This window comes from Tamandua tetradactyla, chromosome Y (genome assembly GCF_023851605.1).
Source record: "Tamandua tetradactyla isolate mTamTet1 chromosome Y, mTamTet1.pri, whole genome shotgun sequence".
NCBI classification, from domain to species: Eukaryota; Metazoa; Chordata; class Mammalia; order Pilosa; family Myrmecophagidae; genus Tamandua; species Tamandua tetradactyla.
Window position 1 is genome coordinate 5,982,490 of NC_135354.1, and position 20,529 is coordinate 6,003,018.

General features: G+C 38.0%; 1 pseudogene; it reads left to right on the top strand.

Moving 5' to 3' along the window:
• The first annotated feature begins 9,059 nt into the window (after nucleotides 1-9,059).
• LOC143672565 (ferritin heavy chain pseudogene) lies at nucleotides 9,060-9,733 on the top strand (annotated as a pseudogene).
• Nucleotides 9,734-20,529: the final 10,796 nt, after the last annotated feature.

A 20,529-nucleotide genomic window follows, 5' to 3' on the forward strand; every position in this document is an offset into this window, starting at 1 on the left:
TCATCATTTCATGCATTGTCTCATCCCATCATCTCATCATCACTTCTCATCATCTCGTCTTGTCTCATCTCATTGTCTCATCTCATCTCGTCATTCTGTCTCATTGCCCCATCTCATCACATCATCCCATCTCATCATCTTGGCTCGTCATCCTGTCTCATTGTCCATCACGTCATCCCAACTCATCATCTCATGTCGTCATCTCTTTTCATCATCTCATCTCATTGTGTCATCATTTCATCTCATCTCTCGTCTCTCTTCATCTTTTCATCACTTCTCATCATCCCACTTCATCATCTCATCTCATCTAGTCATCTTTCCTCATCTCCCATTTTCGGCTCTATTTCTTATCCCACCATATTGTCTCATTGTCTTGTCATTTCATCATCCCATCTCATCATCTCATCTCATCATCTCATCTTGTCTCACCTCATCATTTCATCTTATCTTGTCATTCTGTCTCATTGTTCCATCTTGTTTCATCATCCCTTCTCATCATCCCATCTCATCATCCCTTCTTATCGTACATCTCATCATCCTGTGTCATCACCTCATGTCATCGTCTCATCTCATCATCTTGTCTCATCATCTCATCTCAATGTCTTGTCATCCCATCCTGTCTCATCGTCTGGATTCATCTCATCATCTGTTCTCATCATCCCATCTCATAGTCCCATCTCAACATATCATCCCCTCTTGTCTCATCCTCATTCCAGCATCTACTCTTATTTTGTCCTCATTTCATCATCCCATCTTGTGATCTCACCTCATTGTCCCACCTTGTTGTATCATCTCATCTCGTCATTCTTTATCATTTTCCCATCTCGTCTCATCATCCTGTCTCATCATCCCATCTCGTCATTCCATCTCATCATCTGTCTCATCATCCCATCTCATCATCTCATGTCGTCGCATCATCTCACTTCATGTCATCATCTCCTCTCATCATCCCATCCTCTCATCTCATCTCTTCTTATCATCCCATCTTCTCTTCCGTCTCGTCTCCATGTCTCATCCCACTGTCTTGCCTCATTGTTTTGTCATTTTTTCATTAATTGAAAATCATTTTCTAGCACAAAATTTAGAAATCATTGCATTCTACGTATACAATCAGTAATTCTTAATATCATCACATAGATGAATGATCATAATTTCTTTCTATATTTGCATTGATTTAAAAAAAAAGAAATAGCAAGAGAACAGAAAAAGAAATGAAGTGATAATATAGAGAAAAAATAAAAATAAATAATAGAAAAATATTTGTAAAAAACAAACAAACGAACAAACAAACCAAACTATAGCACAGATGCAGCTTCATTCAGTGTTTTTACATAATTACATTACACTGAGATAGTATTATGCTGTCCATTTTTGAGTTTTTGTATCTAGTCCTGTTGCACAGTCTGTATCCCTTCAGCTCCAGTTACCCATTATTTTACCTTGTTTCTAACTCCTGATGGTCTCTGTTACCAATGACATATTCCAAGTTTATTCTTTTATGTTGGTTCACATCATTGGGACCATAAGGAATTTGTCCTTTAGTTTTTGGCTAGTCTCACTCATCATTATGTTCTCTAGGTCCATCCATGTTATTACATGCTTCATAAGTTTATTCTGTATTAAAGCTGCATAATATTCTATCATATGTATATACCACAGTTTGTTTAGCCACTCGTCTGTTGATGGATATTTTGGCAGATTCCATCTCTTTGCAATTGTAAATAATGCTGCTATAAACTTCGGTTTTCAAATGTCCATTTGTGTCTTTGCCCTTAAGTTCTTTGAATAGATGAATAGCAATGGTATTGCTGGGTTATATGGCAATTCTCTATTCAGTTTTTTGAGAAACCACCAAACTTCCTTCCACAGTGGTTGCACCATTTGACATTTCCAGCAACAGTGGATAAGTGTGCCTCTTTCTCTGCATCCTCTCCAGCACTTGACATTTTTGTTTTGTTGATAATGGCCATTCTGGTGGGTGAAAGATGATATCTCTTTGTGGTTTTGATTTGCATTTCTCTAATGGCCAGGGACATTGAGCATCTCTTCATGTGCCTTTTGGCCATTTGTATTTCCTCTTCTGAGAGGTGTCTGTTCAAGTCTTTTTCCCATTTTGTAATTGGGTTGGCTGTCTTTTTGTTGTTGAATTGAACAACCTCTTTATAAATTCTGGATACTAGACCTTTATCTGATATGTCGTTTCCAAATATTGTCTCCCATTGTGTAGGCTGTCTTTCTATTTTCTTGATGAAGTTCTTTGATGCACAAAAGTGTTCAATTTTGAGGAGCCCCAGTTTATTTATTTCTTTCTTCAGTGCTCTTGTTTTAGGTTTAAGGTCCATAAAACCACCTCCAATTGTAAGTTTCATAAGAGATCTCCCTACATTTTCCTCTGTTTTATGGTCTTAGACCAAATGTTTAGATCTTTGATCCATTTTGAGTTAACTTTTGTACATGGTGTGAGAAACGGGTCCTCTTTCATTCTTTTGCATATGGATATCCAGTTCTCTAGGCACCATTTATTGAAGATACTGTTCTGTCCCAGGTGAATTGGCTTCACTGCCTTATCAAAGATCAAATGTCCATAGATGAGAGTGTCTATATCTGAGCACTCTATTTGATTCCATTGTTCAATATATCTATCTTTAGGTCAATACCATGCTGTTTTGACCACTGTGGCTTCATAATATGCCTAAAGTCCGGCAGCTTGAGACCTCTAACTTCGTTTTTTACTTCAAGATACTTTCAGCAATTCGGGGCACACTCCCCTTCCAGATAAATTTGCTCATTGGTTTTTCTATTTCCGAAAAATAAGTTGTTGGGATTTTGATTGGTATTGCATTGAAGCTGTAAATCAATTTAGGTAGAATTGACATGTTAACTATATTTAGCCTTCCAATCCATGAACACAGTATGCCCTTCCGTCTATTTAGGTCTTCTGTGATTTCTTTTAACAGTTTTTTGTAGTTTTATTTGTATAGGTCTTTTGTCTCTTTAGTTAAATTTATTCCTAAGCACTTTATTCTTTTAGTTGCAATTGTAAATGGAATTCATTTCTTAATTTCCCCCTCAGCTTGTTCATTGCTAGTGTATTGAAACGCTACAGGTTTTTGAATATTGATCTTTTAACCTGCTACTTTGCTGTACACATTTTATTAGCTCTAGTAGTTTTGCTGTGGATTTTTATGGGTTTTTGACGTATGGTATCATATTGTCTGCAAACAGTGGTAGTTTTACTTCTTCCTTTCCAATTTTGATGCCTTGGATTTCTTTTTCTTGTTTAATTGCTCTGGTTAGAACCTCCAACACGATGTTGAATAATAGTGCTGATAATGGACGTCCTTGTCTTGTTCCAGATCTTAGAGGGAAAATTTTCAATTTTTCCCCTTGAGGATGATATTGGCTGTCGGTTTTTCATATATTCCCTCTATCATTTTAAGGAAGTCCCCTTGTATTCCTATCCTTTGAAGTGTTTTCAACAGGAAAGGATGTTGAAACTTGTCAAATGCCTTCTCTGCATCAATTGAGATGATCATGTGATTTTTCTGCTTTGATTTGTTGATATGGTGTATTACATTAATTGATTTTCTTTTGTTGAACCGTCCCTGCATTCCTGAGATGAATCCTACTTGGTCATGATGTATAATTCTTTCAATGTGTTGCTGGATTTGATTTGTTAAAATTTTTTTGAGAATTTTTACATCTATATTCATTAGAAAGATTGGTCTGTAGTTTACCTTTTCAGCAATATCTTTGCCTGGTTTTGGCAGGAGAGTGATGTTGGCTTCATAGAACAAATTAGGTAGCTTTCCCTCAACTTAGATTTTTTTTTGAAGAGTTTAAGAAGAATTTACTAATTCTTTCTGGAATGTTTGGTAGAATTCACATGTGAAGCCATCTGGTCATGGACTTTTCTTTTTGGGAAGCTTTTGAATGACTGATTCAATTTCTTTACATGTGATTGGTTTCTTGAGGTCGTCTATTTCTTCTTGAGTCAAATTTGGTTGTTCATGCCTTTCTAGGAACTTGTCCATTTCATCTACATTACTGTATTTATTAGCATAAATTTGTTCATAGTATCCTGTTATTACCTCCTTTATTTCTATGAGGTCAGTGGTTATGTCTCCTCTTCCATTTCTGATCTTATTTATTTGTGTCCTCTCTCTTCTTCTTTTGTCAAACTTGCTAAGGGCCCATCAATCTTATTGATTTTTTCATAGAACCAACTTCTGATCTTATTGATTTTCTCTATCGTGTTCATGTTCTCAATTTCATTTATTTCTGCTCTAATCTTTGTTATTTCCTTCCTTTTGCTTACTTTGGGGTCAGTTTGCTTTTCTTTCTCCAGTTCTTCCAAGTGGACAGTTAATTCCTGAATTTTTTCTTTTTCTTCTTTTCTGACATAGGCATTTAGGGCAATAAGTTTCCCCCTTAGCACTGCCTTCGCTGTGTCCCATACGTTTTGATATGTTGTGTTTTCATTTTCATTCGCCTCAAGATATTTACTAATTTCTCTTGTAATTTCTCCCTTGACCCACTCATTGTTTAAGAGTGTGTTGTTGAGCCTCCAAGTATATGTGAATTTCTGGCACTCTGCCTATTATTGATTTCCAGCTTCATTCCTTTATTACCCAAGAAAGTGTTGTGCATGATTTTAATCTTTTTAAATTGGTTGAGACTTGCTTTGTGACCCAGCATATGGTCTGTCTTGGAGAATGATCCATTAGCCCTTGATAAAAAGGTTTATCCTGCTGTTGTGGCATAAAATGTCATATAAATGTCTGTTAGGTCTAGTTCATTTATTGTAATATTCAAACTCTCTATTTCTTTATTGATCCTCTGTCTAGATGTTCTGTCCATTGATGAGCATGGCGAATTGAAGTCTCCAACTGTTATGGTAGATGTGTCTATTTCCCTTTTCAGTGATTGTAGTGTATTCCTCACGTATTCTGGGGCATTTTATTCAGTGCATACACATTTATGATTGTTGTCTTCTTGTATGATTGTTCCTTGATTAGTAGATAGTATCTTTCTTTGTCTCTTCTGTTTTACATTTGATGTATAATTTGTTGGATATTAGTAAAGCTACTCCTGCTCTTTTTAGGTTGTTATTTACATGAAATATCTTTTCCCAACCTTTCACTTTCAACCTATGTTTATCTTGGGTCTAAGATGTGTTTCCTGTAGACAGCATATAGAAGGATCCTGTTTTTTAATCCATTCTGCCAGTTTATGCATTTTGATTGGGGAATTCAGTCCATTAGCATTTAGTCCTGTTACTGTTTGGGTAATACTTTCTTCTACAATTTTGCCTTTTGTATTATATATATCATATCTGATTTTCCTTCTTTCTACACTCTTTTTCATACCTCTCTCTTCTGTCTTTTCATATCTGACTCTAGTTCTCCCTTTAGGATTTCTTGCAGAGCTGGTCTCTTGGTCACAAATTCTCTCAGTGACTTTTTGCCTGAAAATGTTTTAATTTCTCCCTCAATTTTGAAGGACAATTTTGCTGGATATAGAAGTTTTGGTTGGCAGTTTTCCTCTTTTAGTAATTTAAATATATCATCCCACTGTCTTCTAGCTTCCATGGTTTCTGTTAAGAAATATACATATAGTCTTATTGGGTTTCCCTTGTATGTGATAGATTGCTTTTCTCTTGCTGCATTCAAGATCCTCTCTTTCTCTTTGACCTCTATATTCTCTCTGGTAAGGGTCTTGGAGAATGCTTATTTGGGTCTCTTCTCTTTGGGATGTGCTGTACTTCTTGGATCTATAATTTTAGGTCTTTCATAAGGGTTGGGAAATTTTCAATGGTAATTTCTTCCATTAGTTTTTCTCCTCCTTTTCCCTCTCTTTTCCTTCTGGGACACCCACAACACGTATATTTCTGCATTTCATATTATCATTTAAATTCCTGAGCCACTGCTCAAATTTTTCCATTCTTTTCCCTATAGTTTCTGTTTCTTTTTGAATTTCAGATGTTCCATCCTCCAGTACACTAATTCTATCCTCTGTCTCTTTAAATCTACCATTGTAGGTTTCCGTTGTTTTTTTCATCTGTGCAACTGTGTTTTTCAATCCCATGAGTTCTGGAATTTGTTTTTTCAGACTTTCCATTTCTTTTTTTTTTTTGTTGATCCCATGCCTTCTTCATGTCCTCCCACAATTTATTGATTTGGTTTTTGAAGAGGTTTTCTATTTCTGTTCATATATTCAGAATTAGTTGTCTCAGCTCCTGTATCTCATTTGAGCTATTGGTTTGTTCCTTTAACTGGGCCTTATCTTCAGTTTTCCTGGTGTGATTTGTTAGTTTTTGCTGGCATCTGTGCATTTAATCAGATTTCCCTGAGTGTGGGACCCAGCAGGTTGAAAGACTTTCCTGTGAAGTCTCTGAATTCTGTTTTTCTTATCCTGCCCAGTATGTGGTGCTTGTCTGTCTGAGGGTCACATCCAGCAAATATGTTGTGACTCTTTTAACTTCGGAGGACTCATTGCTGGGTGTGTGGTGGAGACAGAGGAAAGGTTGTAGGTTGGTTTTAATGGCTTCAAATTGTGAAGTCCTTGGATCTGAATTCCTTGAGAGAGGGATTCCACCTGTTTTGCGTTTCACCCCTTCCACAGGGAAGGTTCAGGTGGTAGAGTGCCCTAAAAGCCACCAATTTCTGCATTCGGGGCCATTGTAACCTATGTAATCCCAGCACTGAGACCAGGGGCAATTAAGCCTCTGTAGGAACAGCTGCAGAAGGATCTGTTTCACTCCCTTTCCTCTTTTTCAGTTAGCCCAATCAGGGACTTCTGCCTAGATCAGTTTCGCCTGAGCTGAGGGCCTATTTTTAGTAGTCAGAAGTTGTTCCTTAATGCCACTATTGGTGTTAGGTTGGGCTCAGTTTCTACTACTGTTGGAGACTATTTCCTTTCCCTCCAGGAAGTCGCCTGTGGGGGAGGGTCGCCAGGCACTGCGGCTGTGGGAACTGTCGTTCCGATGTTCCCAGCTGGACCAGGAAGCCAACTGTTTGGAAGGGGCTCTGGTTGCCAGCCCCCGCAGCTTGGGGGACCGCTGTTCCGAGGCTACCAGCTGGCCTGGGAAGCACTGTATGGTGGAGGGTCACTGGCCAGCATGGCATGGGGAACCCTGCCAATAAAAAGCTTCCAGCAGGCCAAGGAAGCCACATGTGTGGAAGGGGCTATGGTCACTGTGGCTTGGGGAACATGATCCAAAGCTCACAGCTGGCCCAGGAAAGATGGAGGGAGGGGCTCCAGCTGCCAGCCACCACAGCTTGGGGGAGCACTCACCTCTCAGGGACCTCACCACAATGGAGTTTATTAGGAGGTCCAGCTGTTCTGGAAAGGGATACACTGTGTGTCTGGTCTCTGTTGCGGCTCCAGGAGCTGTTCTATACTCTTTCTAGTTCTTTAATAGTTGTTCTGAGGGAGGAACAAAGACCCACGTGCCTTGCTAAGCTGCCATCTTCTCCAGAAGTCATTATCTCATCATTTCATCATCCCATCTCATCATCTCATCTCATCATCCAGTCACGCAGTCTCATCTCATCATCTCATCTTGTCTCGTCTCATCGTCTCATCTCATCTCGTCATTATGTCTTGTTGTCTTGTCTCATCTCATCATCTCCTCTCATCATCCCATCTTGTCATCTCATCATCCCTTCTAGTCTCCATGTCTCATTGAACCATCTTGTCTCATTGTCACGTCATTGCATCATCCCATCTTGTCATCTCGTTTCATCATCACATCTCATCCTCTCATCATCCCATCTCATATTCCCGTCTATTCTCCATGTCTCATCCCACCGTCTTGTCTCATTGTCTGACATTTCATAATCCCATCTTATCATCTCATCTCATCGTCCCGTCTCCTCATCTCATCATCTCATTTTGTCTCACCTCATCATCTCATCTCTTCTCATCATTCTGTCTCATTGTCCCTTCTTGTCTCATCACATCTCATCATCCCATCTCATCATCCCATCACATCGTCTGTCTCATCATCCTGTCTCATAATCTCATGTCATCATCTCATCTCATCATCTCGTCTTATCATCTCATCTCATTGTTTCATCATCTAATCTCATCTCATCATCTTGCTTCATCTTGTCATCTCCACTCATCATTCAATCTCGTCTCATCTCATCTCATCATCCTGTCTCGTTTACATGTCTCATCCCACTGTCTTGTCTCACTGTCTCATCATTTCATCATCCCATCTCGTCATCTCATCTCTTCATCCCACCTCAAGGTATATTTGAATATTTAAATAATTGTAAATATATATATATGCACATTTGATACATATTTATCAAATGGAAAAGGCTCCCACATTACAAAGTAAATATTGACAGATTAGAAGGAAGAAATAGACAGTTCTATATTAATGGTAAGAGATATATTGCCTCAATTTCAATAATGGATATAGCATCTAGACAGAGATAAAGAAGAAAACAGAAGACATGAACTAACGTGTAAACTAAATAGATCTAACCGAATTTATAGAACACTTCACCCAAAAGAGGTCAAATATATTCTTCTCTACTGCATATGGACTGTTCTCAAGGATAGACTATATCTTAGGTCTCAAAACAATTCTCCATATATTACAAATATTTAAATCATGCAGTTTATCTTCTCTAATCATGATAGACTCTTTTTAGAAATCAATAACAGGGAGAACTGGAAAATTCACACATATAGGAAAGTTGAACAATGCTCTCCTAAGTAACCAATGGGTCAAAGAAGAAATCATAAATGAAATAATGAAATATCCTGAGGCAAATGAAAACACAAGCACAACATATCAAAACTGATAGGATGCAGCAAAAGCAATTTTGAGAGGGAAATTTATGACTCCAAATGCTTACATTAAAAAGGAAAAGTCAGCGGCAGATGTCTTCGTGGAGAGTCACTGTGATTTCCTGCTTCAACAGTGCTTGAACAGAACCCGGTGCTTGCCTCCTCCTTGTTGGCTGTCCACTCTGAGCAGCTTTCAACAACCTCTCTAGCACCGTGCAGCTGCTGCCACCTCCTCTCCTCAACCACCCACTATGATGACCACGTCCCCATTGCAGGTGCACCAGGACTACAGCCAGGACTCAGAGGCCGCCATTAACCACCAGATCAACCTGGAGCTCTATACCTCTTACGTCTCCCTGTCAATGTCTTACTACTTTGACCATGATGATGTGGCTTTGAAGAACTTTTCCAAATATTTTCTTCACCAATCTCATGAGGAGAGGGAACATGCTGAGAAACTTATGAAACTGTAGAACCAATGAGGTGGTTGCATCTTCCTTCAGGATATCAAGAAGCCAGAACGAGACGACTGGGAGAGTGGGTTGAATGCAATGGAGTGTGCATTACATTTGGAAAAACGGTTGAATCAGTCACTACTGGAATTGCACAAACTGGCCACTGACAAAAATGACTCCCATTTGTGTGACTTCATTGAGACCCATTACCTGAATGGGCAGGTGAAATTCATCAAAGAGTTGGGTGACTATGTGACCAACTTGCACAAGATGGGGACCCCAGATTCTGGCTTGGCAGAGTATCTCTTCGTCAAGCACACCCTGGGAAACAGTGATGATGAGAGTTAAGCCTTATGCTGTCTTCCCCAGAGTCACAGGGTGACTTCTGTGGTCACCAGGGCCGTGCATGCATGTTGGGTTTACCTTTGCCTTTTCTATTAAGTTGTATCAACACCAAACATGTTGTTTCATTTGTATCATTCCTTCAAATAAAGTAATTTGGTACCCAAAAAAAGGAAAAATCATATCAAATCAGAGACTTAATCCCCTAACTGGAGTGTAAAAAATAAGAGCAAACTAAACCCAGACTGAGTGGAAGGAATGAAGTGACAAAGATAAATGTGGAGATAATTGGAATAGGGAATATGAGAGAGAGAGAGAGAGAATCAATAAAATCAAAAGATGGCTCTTCAAAAAGAACAATAAATCAACAAACTTAGGTAGACTGACAAAGAAAAAAACAGATGGGACATAAATAATTAAAATCATATGTGAAAGGGGGACATTTATACTGACCCCACAGAAAGGAAAAAAGGATTATAAGAGGATACCATCAACAACTGTCTGCCAACAAACTATACAACCTAAAGGAAATAGACAAATTCCTTGATACCTACTAAATACTTATAAGACACAGAAGATCTCAGCAAATCAATAGCAGTAGGGAGATGAATCATCAAAAATTTTCCCCAAAAGGAAAAGCCCAAACGAGATGGCTTCACTGGTGAATTTTACCAAGCATTCCAAAAAGAATTAACTCCAGTCTTGAACAACTCTTCCCAAAAATGGAAGAGTAAGGAACCACCTGTCTGGTAGTTTGAAGTTATATTAGCCTCAGAAAAATATGCTCTTAATTTAATACATTCTTGTGGTAGTAGACCCATTGTAAACAGCACTTTTTGATGAGGCTATTTCAGTAAGGTGTGACCTACCTCATTCAGGATGGCTCTTAATCCCATTACTGGAGTCCTGTATGCATGGGATGAATACAGGGAGGAAAAAAAGCCATAGAAGCAAGAAGCTGAATCCATGAAACCCACAAGAGAAGAGAGAAACCAGCAGATGCCATTATGTGACTTGCCATGTGCAGAGGAGCCCAGAATCACTGTCAGCATTTAGAAAGAAAGCATTGCCTTGAGAACACATTGAGCTGAACTTTTTCTCAGCCTCAAAACCATGAGAGGATGAATTCCCATGTTTAAATCAATGCATTTCATGATATTGGCTTTAAAGAACCTGGAAAATAATATATTCTCTAACTCATTCTGTGACGTCAACCTCACCATGATACCAAGGACAGACAAAGATTCTAAATGAAGGAAAATTGCAGATCCTTATCTCTCATGAAAATAGATGCTCAAATCCTAAGCAAAACACTAGCAAACCAAATCCAATAGCAAATTAAAATAATTATACAACACACTAATAGAACAAAGGTGAAAAACACATGTTCATCCCCATTGATGCAGTAAAGTCTCTTGACAAACTCTGGAACCCCTTCTTGTATAAAAACTCTTAGAAAACTAGAAGTAGAAGGAAACTTCCTCAACATGGTCAAGGGCATATATGAAAACCCACAATTAGCATTATATTCAATGGTAGAAGGTTGAAAGTTTCTTTCTAAGATCAGGCACAAAGCAAGGATGCCCACTGTCACCACTGTTATGTAACATTTTACTGTAAGTTCCAACCAGAAATTTAGGTAAGAAAAAGAAATAAAAGTTATCCAAATTGGAAAAGAAGAAGTAAAATCTTCCCCATTCCTTATATTCATTTACACAGAGAATCTTGGAACATCCACAAAAATGTGCTAGAATTAATAAACAAATTCCGTAAAAAGGAAGAGTAGAAGATTACCATGAAGAAATCACCAGAGTTTATATATATCCTAATAATAAACAACCTGAAGAGAAAATGAAGAAAACAATTCCATCAGCAATTAAAAAAATCAAATATGTTGTGATAAATCTAACCAAGGTTGTAAAGGTCTTATGCACAAAAAACAACAAAGCATTGCTAAACCTAGTCAAGGAACACATAAATAAATGGAAGGACATTTTGTGTTCATGGATTGGAAAACTAAATATTATTAATATGTCAGTTTTACCTGAAGCAATTTATAGCATCATCGCAATCTTAATCAAACCTCCAACAGCAGTTTTTGCAGAAGTGGAAGAACCAATCATCAAAAGTGAATAGCCAAATGCATCTTGAAAAAGAAAATGAAGTTAGAGACCTCATACTTCTTGATTTAAAAATCTTGAAAACTACAGTATGAAAACAGCATAGAATTGGCACAGGGACAAACATATATCAATGAAATTAAATTGATAATTGAGAAATAAATCTTCACATCTATGGCCAATCTTTTTTCTCTTTTTATTTTGGAAATATCCATACCTCAAATTTTTATCATTTTAGTCATTTTTAAGTGTACAATTCGGTGATATACTCTGTAATTTTCACTATTATATACAGAATTTTTTCATCATTCCAAACAGAAACTCTATATCCATCAAGCAATAACTATGATCCTGTTAAATTTTCTTCTACTTTTGGTTTCTATGAATTTGCCTAGTCTACACATCTTATATAAGTGGAACCATACAGTGTTTATCCTTCTTTTGTATTCCTTAATTCATTTAGCATAGTGCTTTTGAGGGTTACCCATGTCATAACATGTATTAGAACATCATAGTTTTTTACAGCTAAATAGCAGTCCATTGTATGGATATACCACATTTTGTTTATCCATGTGTTGATGGACAATTGGGCTTTTCCCACCTTTTGGTTATTGTAAATAATGCTATTATGAACACTGGTTTGCAAGTATTTGTCTGAGTTCTTGTTTTGAATTATTTGGGTATAAACCTAGGAGTAGAATCACTGAATCATGCATTAGTTCAATGTTTAACACTTTGAGGAACAGCCAAATTGTTTTTCACAGTGGCTGCAGCATTTTATATCAGCAATATACATGGGTTTATTTCTCCACATCCTTGCCAACGCTTATTTTCCATGCTTTTAATAATTTGCTTCTTTTTTGATATGAAGTGGTATCTCATTGTCCTTTCGATTTGCATTTCCTTAATTATGATGTTGACATTTCATGTACTTATTGGCCATTTGTATATTTTCTTCTGAGAAATGTCTATCCAAATACTTTTACCATTTTTAATTAGGTAATTTGTTTTTATGTTGTTAAGTTATAGAATACTATTCCGTTTTCAGATATATTATCTGCAAACATTTTCTCCCATTTGTGGGTTGTTTTTTCACTTGTGATAGTGTCCTTTGTTGAATAAAAAATTAATTTTGATGAAGTCCAATTTATTTATTTTGTTGCCTTGGCTCTTGATGTCATACTTAAGAAACTATTGTGGGGCAAACTATTTCAACAAGTGTTCCATGTCCAGTCAATGATGAAAGAATAGTACCTTTAACAAATGGTGCTGGGAAAACTGGATATGCATGTGTAAAATAATGAGGGTGGATCCTACCTCAAGCCACATATGAAATTTAACTAAAATGGATCAAGGACCTAAATATAAAAATCAAAACTGCAAAACTTGTGTAAGAAAACATAGAAAGGCTTCTTCAAGATATTGTGTTAGACAATGGCCTCTTAGACTTAACACAAAAGCATGACAACAAAAGAAAAAAATAGATAAATGTGATTTCATCACAATAAAAATGTTTTTAACCCAAAGGACTTTGTAGTGAAAGTAAAATGACAGCCTACAGAAGGAGAGAAAATGCTTGGAAACCACATATCCAATAGGGTTTTTTCCCAAACATTTTTTGTATAATATAACATCTATACAACATATAGAAGGGGAAAAAGCAATAGTTTTAAAGCACTCTTTTTTTTGCATGAGCAGACCCAGGAATTGAACCTGAGTCTCTGGCATGGTAATGTGAGAAGTCTACCACTGAGCCACTGTGGCACTGCCCTCAAAACACTCTTTAAAAAGTAGTTACAGGATAGGTCTCAAAGTTTGTCCTGGGCTACCATACCATCATCTCAGATTTTTCCTTCTGGCTCCTCCAGAACATAGGTTAGAAGGAACAAATATATACTTTTTTAATGATCACAATAGATTATTTTTTCCTTTTTTTTGTGAAAAATACAAAGAGGCAATAAATTTGCCATAGCACAACAATAAGCTGTAGAACAGATTTAAGAGTTTGGCATGAGTTACAATTCCAAAATTTTGGATTTTTACTTCTAGCTGCTCTATGATACTGAGACTAAAAGTACTTTAGTGAGTCAACAATCATATTTGTTTGTTCAATCTTACTTTCTCTGTATAACTCCACCATTATCTTTGATCTTTATAATCCACTCTTTAGGAGTATTTGGTCTATGGCCATCATAACTTTTTCAGGTTGGGAGGGGCTGTTAATAATATGTAGGGTAGGGAGTTAGAAATTGCTGATGCTCTGGAGAGGCTGGCCCTCTATTTTTCAGAACTTATCTGGTCCAGGGTCTCATCTGGAGGTTGTAGGTTTCTGGAAAGTCACCCTAGTTCAGGGAACCTTTGTAGAATCTTATATATTGCCCTTGGTATTCTTAGGACTGGGTGGAATGATCCTGGTTGGGGGTTGGCAGGTTATGATTGGTAACAATGTGTAGCTGAAGATAGCATAATAGTGACCTCCAGAGTAGACTTTTGACTCTATTTGAACCCTCTCAACCACTGATACTTAATTAGCTACACTTCTTTTCCCCCCTTTTGGTCAGGATGGCATTGTTGATCCCACATATACCTAAAATATATACATAAATTCTTCAACTCAACAACAAAAAGATGAACAACCCCACTAAAATCATGCAAAATATTTCAATAGAAATTTTCAAAAGATGATATACAAATGGTTAAAAGCACATGAAAAGATGTTAATGATGATTAGCCATTTGGTAAATGCAAATCAAAACCACAATTAATATCATTTCACACCCACAAGTAAAAGAATAGAAAATAACAAATATTGGAGAGGATGTGGAGAAGTAGGAACACCCATTCACTGTGGCTGGAAATGTAAAAGGTAAAGCTACTATGGAAAATAATTTAGCAGTTCTGCATAAAGTGTAGAATTACCATATGATCCAGCAATCCCAACTCTAGGTATTTATTCCAAGGTATTGAAAACAAGATCTTGAACAGATACTTGCATACCAGTGTTCATAGCAGCATTATTCACATTTGCCAAAAGATAGAAGCAAACTAATTATTTATCAATGGATGAATGGATGAACAAAATGTGGTATATACACACAGTGAATTATTAGCCATAAAAACAATGAAGTTCCAATACATCTGACAACATACATGAATCTTGAAAACATCATGTTGAATGCAATAAACCAGACACAATAGGACAAAACTGAATGATTTTACTGCTACGATATAATTAGAATAAGCAAACCTATAGAGTGAGACACTAAAATATAGGTTACAAGGGGCTGGGGAAAAGCAATGAATATTTAATGGATTGATACAGAGGCAAAACAAGATTATGAGAATACAAACTCCAACAAACAGGACCTGCTTCCGTACCTCATGAACTGCACGGAACACCCAGGCAGTGGTCTCTTTGGGTCAGACATGCAGAATGCAGAGCTCTGTATTTCAGGGAACCATTCCAAAGTGTCATGTATTTTGGGGGATTAGATCATTGCTGTTCCATTGGGGATGGGAGGGAGAATGTTTTGGCTTTTGGATTATGTCTTACAGCTTGTAACGTGGATTTGATCTATTTGAATGAGAACCTCTGTCTGTTTAGCTAACATAATTTATACAGTCTCTTTGGCACTGGCAGTAAATTATCTCACTTCAAATTTTCCTCTTAATTCTACAATTGGTTCATATATATTTTTATTGTTAATAAGATGATTTCTTCTCTTCCGAAATGAATATTTGAAGAACTGATGCTGAGGTTCAAAATTCTTCCCATATTGAGATTATCTATATGCTTAATCATTTTACTGAATTGGTTTTTGATTTGTTTTGTTTTGAAAAAAATATGTTTAGATGCCTGGACCATTAGCTAGTTTGACTATTTGTCCCATTTTCATTCAGGTCTGTCTGGTGTTATATGGGTAGCTTTGATGCATGTGAATGTCTATTGATCTTCCTTCTGTCACTTACTGGATGTGTGGTGGTGGACACATCATATACCACTGAAACTATCAGTCATTCCAACTGTGATTATTTCAGTTCTTACATTCTATGACCTTCAATGGTATCTGAGTACTCTAGGGAATATAGCCCTTTTTCCTTTTAGTGATTATTTTATAAAAGCATGCCAGTCGTCTATGAGAAGTCAATGTTGAGATGGAATTAGGAGTGGAGAAGAAACTTTTGTGGAATAATAACTGTGAAAGGAAAGAGGAGGAAACAGGATTGGAAAGTTGGTCATCAAATAAATACAGTCCTGGGCTCTGGACCAAAGATGGCCCATTAAAACACCCTTACATTGGGCATGTATCACTGTCCTACTGTCAGTCATAGACCAAGAGCTCCCTCAAGAAGAGGGAACCTCAACTCAAAAGCTAAAGTGAACTTGAAAGAGCTAGTGCTTGGAGATTGACAGTAATCACACTTCTTGATTGTGAAATTGGGCGTCAAGTTCTTCCATGAAGAGGAAGACAAGTATCACATCTCTGAGTCCTCAGCATGCCAAATGGATCTCTTTGTATTTCATGGAAATCATGCTGTACAATCTACTTATCCACACTCTTGAGAGGGAAGTTTCTCCTTTCTTAGAAGAGGGTGGCTAGTAAACTAACTGCAGCCTCTATGGCTGTCCTTGGTCTAGGGGCCATAGCTAGTTTGAATGGTTTTCTTCCTCTGCTATCCATTATAAATAACCCTCATTCTCAACTACCATCTCTTCTGGTCTCAGTTGTTTATCTGGTGGTGTCACCCAAATCCTCTTTCTTGAAGGGTCTGAACCAGGGGGTACACTTGTTCAGTCAATTGCAGTTGGGCAAGGCATTACCAAGAGCCCCAAGTGGGTCACCTTAGTTCCACATGTCTTCTTCTCTGCCCCTGTAGGTAATGTAGCTCCACTTCCTCATGCTGGTCAAGATCTGCTATTCTTGAGAACATGGTGAATGTGCTTCTTACCTGCCAGGCCCTGGGAAAATATAGCTCGAGTAGCTAGGCCTTAGAGGCGTATAGCTTGTAGTTTAATTAGACTCTTGCTGTGCATACTGGTGAGGATGCTACCCCTTTGGGGACAAGGACTTGCAACTCTGCACCAGCTTTCAGAAATGGGAAGCACAAATCTCCCAATTTCAATGAATGATGGTGTTACCCAATTACCCATGCCTTTGTCCTCAAACCCATGTATTCTTTCAGTTGTGTACACCTTGCAATATAAATATCTTTAATACAATGATGCTACTGCTTTCTGAAAGATGGCATTATATTTTCAGCATGTATTGCCTCTGGGATGGCAATTCAGCTGTGCTTTCAGGAGATCTTTCCATGCTTAATTAGGGTGGGAGTTTCTGGGTGGTGTGGTATGTGACACTTCCAGCAGATACCTCAGTTTAGGATCCCCTCCCCATAGCTCCAGCACTCTACAGTGGGTTCTCTCTTCAAATACCATGTTTTGTGGGATTCTGTCTCCCTTGATCAAATATTCTGTAAGTCCCCAGACAGTTTGTAAGTGGATACCATGCAGAGAGAAAAGAAAAACTCATACCTGAAATGTGTGTCTACTCCTATGAGAATGACCCACCCAGTGACTTCAAGGAGGGACAGAACCTAAAATAATAAAATTATTAAAAAGGGGCCAGCTGGTCTCCTCAAAAAATAATGCCATACTGGGGGCTCATACTTACTCTCTGTTGCTATTAGGGTGGGCATTCATAGGTAGTAATGGTTAAGGTGACGTCAGAATGTGGAAGTGCACACACTTAGGCCCATGTACAGTTTCTATCTCTGCACCATGACCAATTTATTCATGTGTCCATTGCTCCAGCACTAGAGCGGTTGCTGACAAAGACTGATTAGCACTAATTATCCAAAACGTTTTGTTGTAGTGCCTTATCCATGGCAACTGCTTTTTAATGGGCTTTAACACATCTTGAATGTTATTAGAAAAACATTTTCACACCTTCTGAATACAAACACACACACAGACATGCATATATATGTATATATATATTTCTTCTGAATATATATTGCTGGATTACAATCTTTTTCCTTTACCCAACAGTACACCTCTGAAGATCTTCATGAATGAAGAGTTTTTTCAAATGACCCATGCAAAATGACCCTCTAGTTGGACTTATGACCTCCTATAACATATCTATTCTAGGATGATTATTTCCCAGAGCCTTTTAATTCCTCCCACTGTCACCTGTCAGGAAATTCAGACACCTCAACCTTCCTCAAGATCACATTTTCCAGGCTCTAGGAGATACAACAGCAAGTTTGTACCATTATCCAAAGTCTGAATAAATCCTGTACCCAGAAAGATTGTGCCAATGTCAATAAACTCTCTCTTATTCAGTCTAGATTTCTGGCCTCTTTGATTAAGCATATTCAGAATCCAGTCGTATGTATGCTGACCTGGCCCCTGCCAGTACTATGCATGATAACTGTCTTGCTTTTTTCAGGACTGTAGAGTTTTAGTAGGGTGAGACGCACATCCCAATCAATCCTGGTTCTAGCACAGTAAGTCCTGCATCCTGGAAATCCTTGAGTCCTGGACAAACCAGAGCATTTGGTCACCATATGAAACTCACTAATTTTTGCAGCAATTTTCATGCCTCTCTTATCTGGACTAGCATGCTCCTGGATGGAGTTTTCTGTGATTCAATCCTATTGATAGGCCTGGATGCCAGAAGAGGAGACGATAGATCCTGAGAAGGGCACTATTTTTTCCGTAGCTCTTTTTGGAGATGGCCTGCCCATTTGTAAAAGCTCAAATTGTTCAGAGAAATCGATGGAGTCACACTCTTCAGGGAGATCCCTCCTATGCCCTATCCCATGTGTCAGGGATTCAGGCTTTCCCACACAGGGCCCTGACTTTGACATAACAGACTTTCCTCCAATGAGCATTCACCTGGCTTAAAGCTCAGCTACTCTGATTATTAAATCTTGGTTTTGAGTTTCACTTTTTATGCAGCCCGCTGCACGGGAAGAGAGCTTTTTGTAGGCTGCCAAAGAGATTCTGTGGTTCTCATGCTTAATTTTCTATTGTTTCCATGGTTAATTGTACTCAACATTTTATTATCTACTTGCAGGGGATCAATCAAATTAGCTATAATCAGCCAAATTCATTATCCTTATATTTATCATCACCACCACCATCCACTTCCAATGCTTAAAATTATGCCACCACCCAGTGTGTATTCCTCTACTGGCACTTTCTCTCAAAACACCACAAGTGAAAGTTTTTGGATTTGGACCACCACCTTGTACCTGCTCGTTCATACTCCACCTTGTGACCAGGGTGGGATCCTTCTTGCTAGCTGGGGAATGAGTGTTTCATTCTCCAAAATCACCACTTGCTTTCTTAGAACACTCCTAGTTTCAACCATGTGAGTCAGGATCTCTGGAAAGGTATTTCCAAAATGGAGTTAGGAGTAAGATTTATGGGAGAGTATCACCTGTGAAAAGAAAAGGGAGGATGTCTGATTGGGCAGGAGAAGCTGCCAAACCATGATGCTGGCCTGACAAAGGCAGCCAGCCTGATGAGAAGCTCTGTAGCAAAAAAAATTGCTCATTAGGGGAATCACATATGGTGTTGAAATATCAAAGTCTTTGTGCAAACAGCTTGCTAACTTATTGGTGTGGGGCTGTTCTAAGAGTAGCAAGGCCACAGCTGCCTCCACATTGTTAAGACATTGACTGAGGGCCACCTCAAAAGAGTTGGTCTTGGTGTGAAAACCAAGGCAGACCCCAAAGAAGCAAATATCTTGAAGCTGTCAGCTAACCACATGCCTTACAGCAAGGCAACAGTTCCTTTATGGAAGGGAAATCTGAGCAACAATTTTCCATATACGAATTCATGGACATGTGCAACCAGAAGGAACTTTGAAGGATGATTTTCTACATTTCTCTGCTTTTAGATGCCATTCATTGTGGAGCATCATTATTTGCATACCTCCAAGCAACAAAGAAACAAACAAACAACACCCAGTCCTAAAAGGCAACTAATTTTAATTCTATTGCAATCCAGAGGTGTTAAAATCTGCAAAAAATGCAACATAGAATTGATAAAAGATAGAACTTTCTTTCATTTTGACAGCACTTCAGGGATGGAAACACCAGCACAATGCTGAATTGAAAAAGAAATCTGACTGCATTTCTCCTTTTCTGATCTTTATAGTGTAGATGGAGATTAAATAATCTCATCACCTTCTGAAAAATAGTCCTGATGGATCTCATGAAGTTCACCCTTCTCTCCACCTTTTTCTCAGAAGAGAGAACAATGAGAGGTTTAATTAAAAGAGACCAAAAGACGTAGTCAGTCTCAAAAAATGCACAAAAATTTCACCAATGGATATTCAAATTGGCCCAGTCACTTTGGAAAAATGTTTAATGGTATCTTTTAAAGATGGACATGTGCATGCTCTCTGACCCTGCAGTTCTACTCCCAGGTATATAGTCAAAGAAATAAAGGAAGATGCACACCAAAAGACATGTACAAGTATAATAAGGAAGCATTATTAATTAGGCCTCTCTGATATAGACTGAATTGTGTCCCCAAAAATGTATGTTGAATTTCTAAATTTTAGCACTTCAGAATGGGGCCTTGTTTGGAAATAGGGTCATTACCGATGGAATTAGATAAATTAAAATGAGAAGCCCTCAATCCAGTACCACTGGTGGTCATATAAGAAGAGGAAATTTGGGGTGGGAAATGGTGACTCAGCAGGTAGAGCTCTTCTCTGCCATGCAGGAGATCTGGGTTCATTTCCTGGTGCCTGCCCATGCAAAAAGAAAAAGGAAGAGTTATGCTA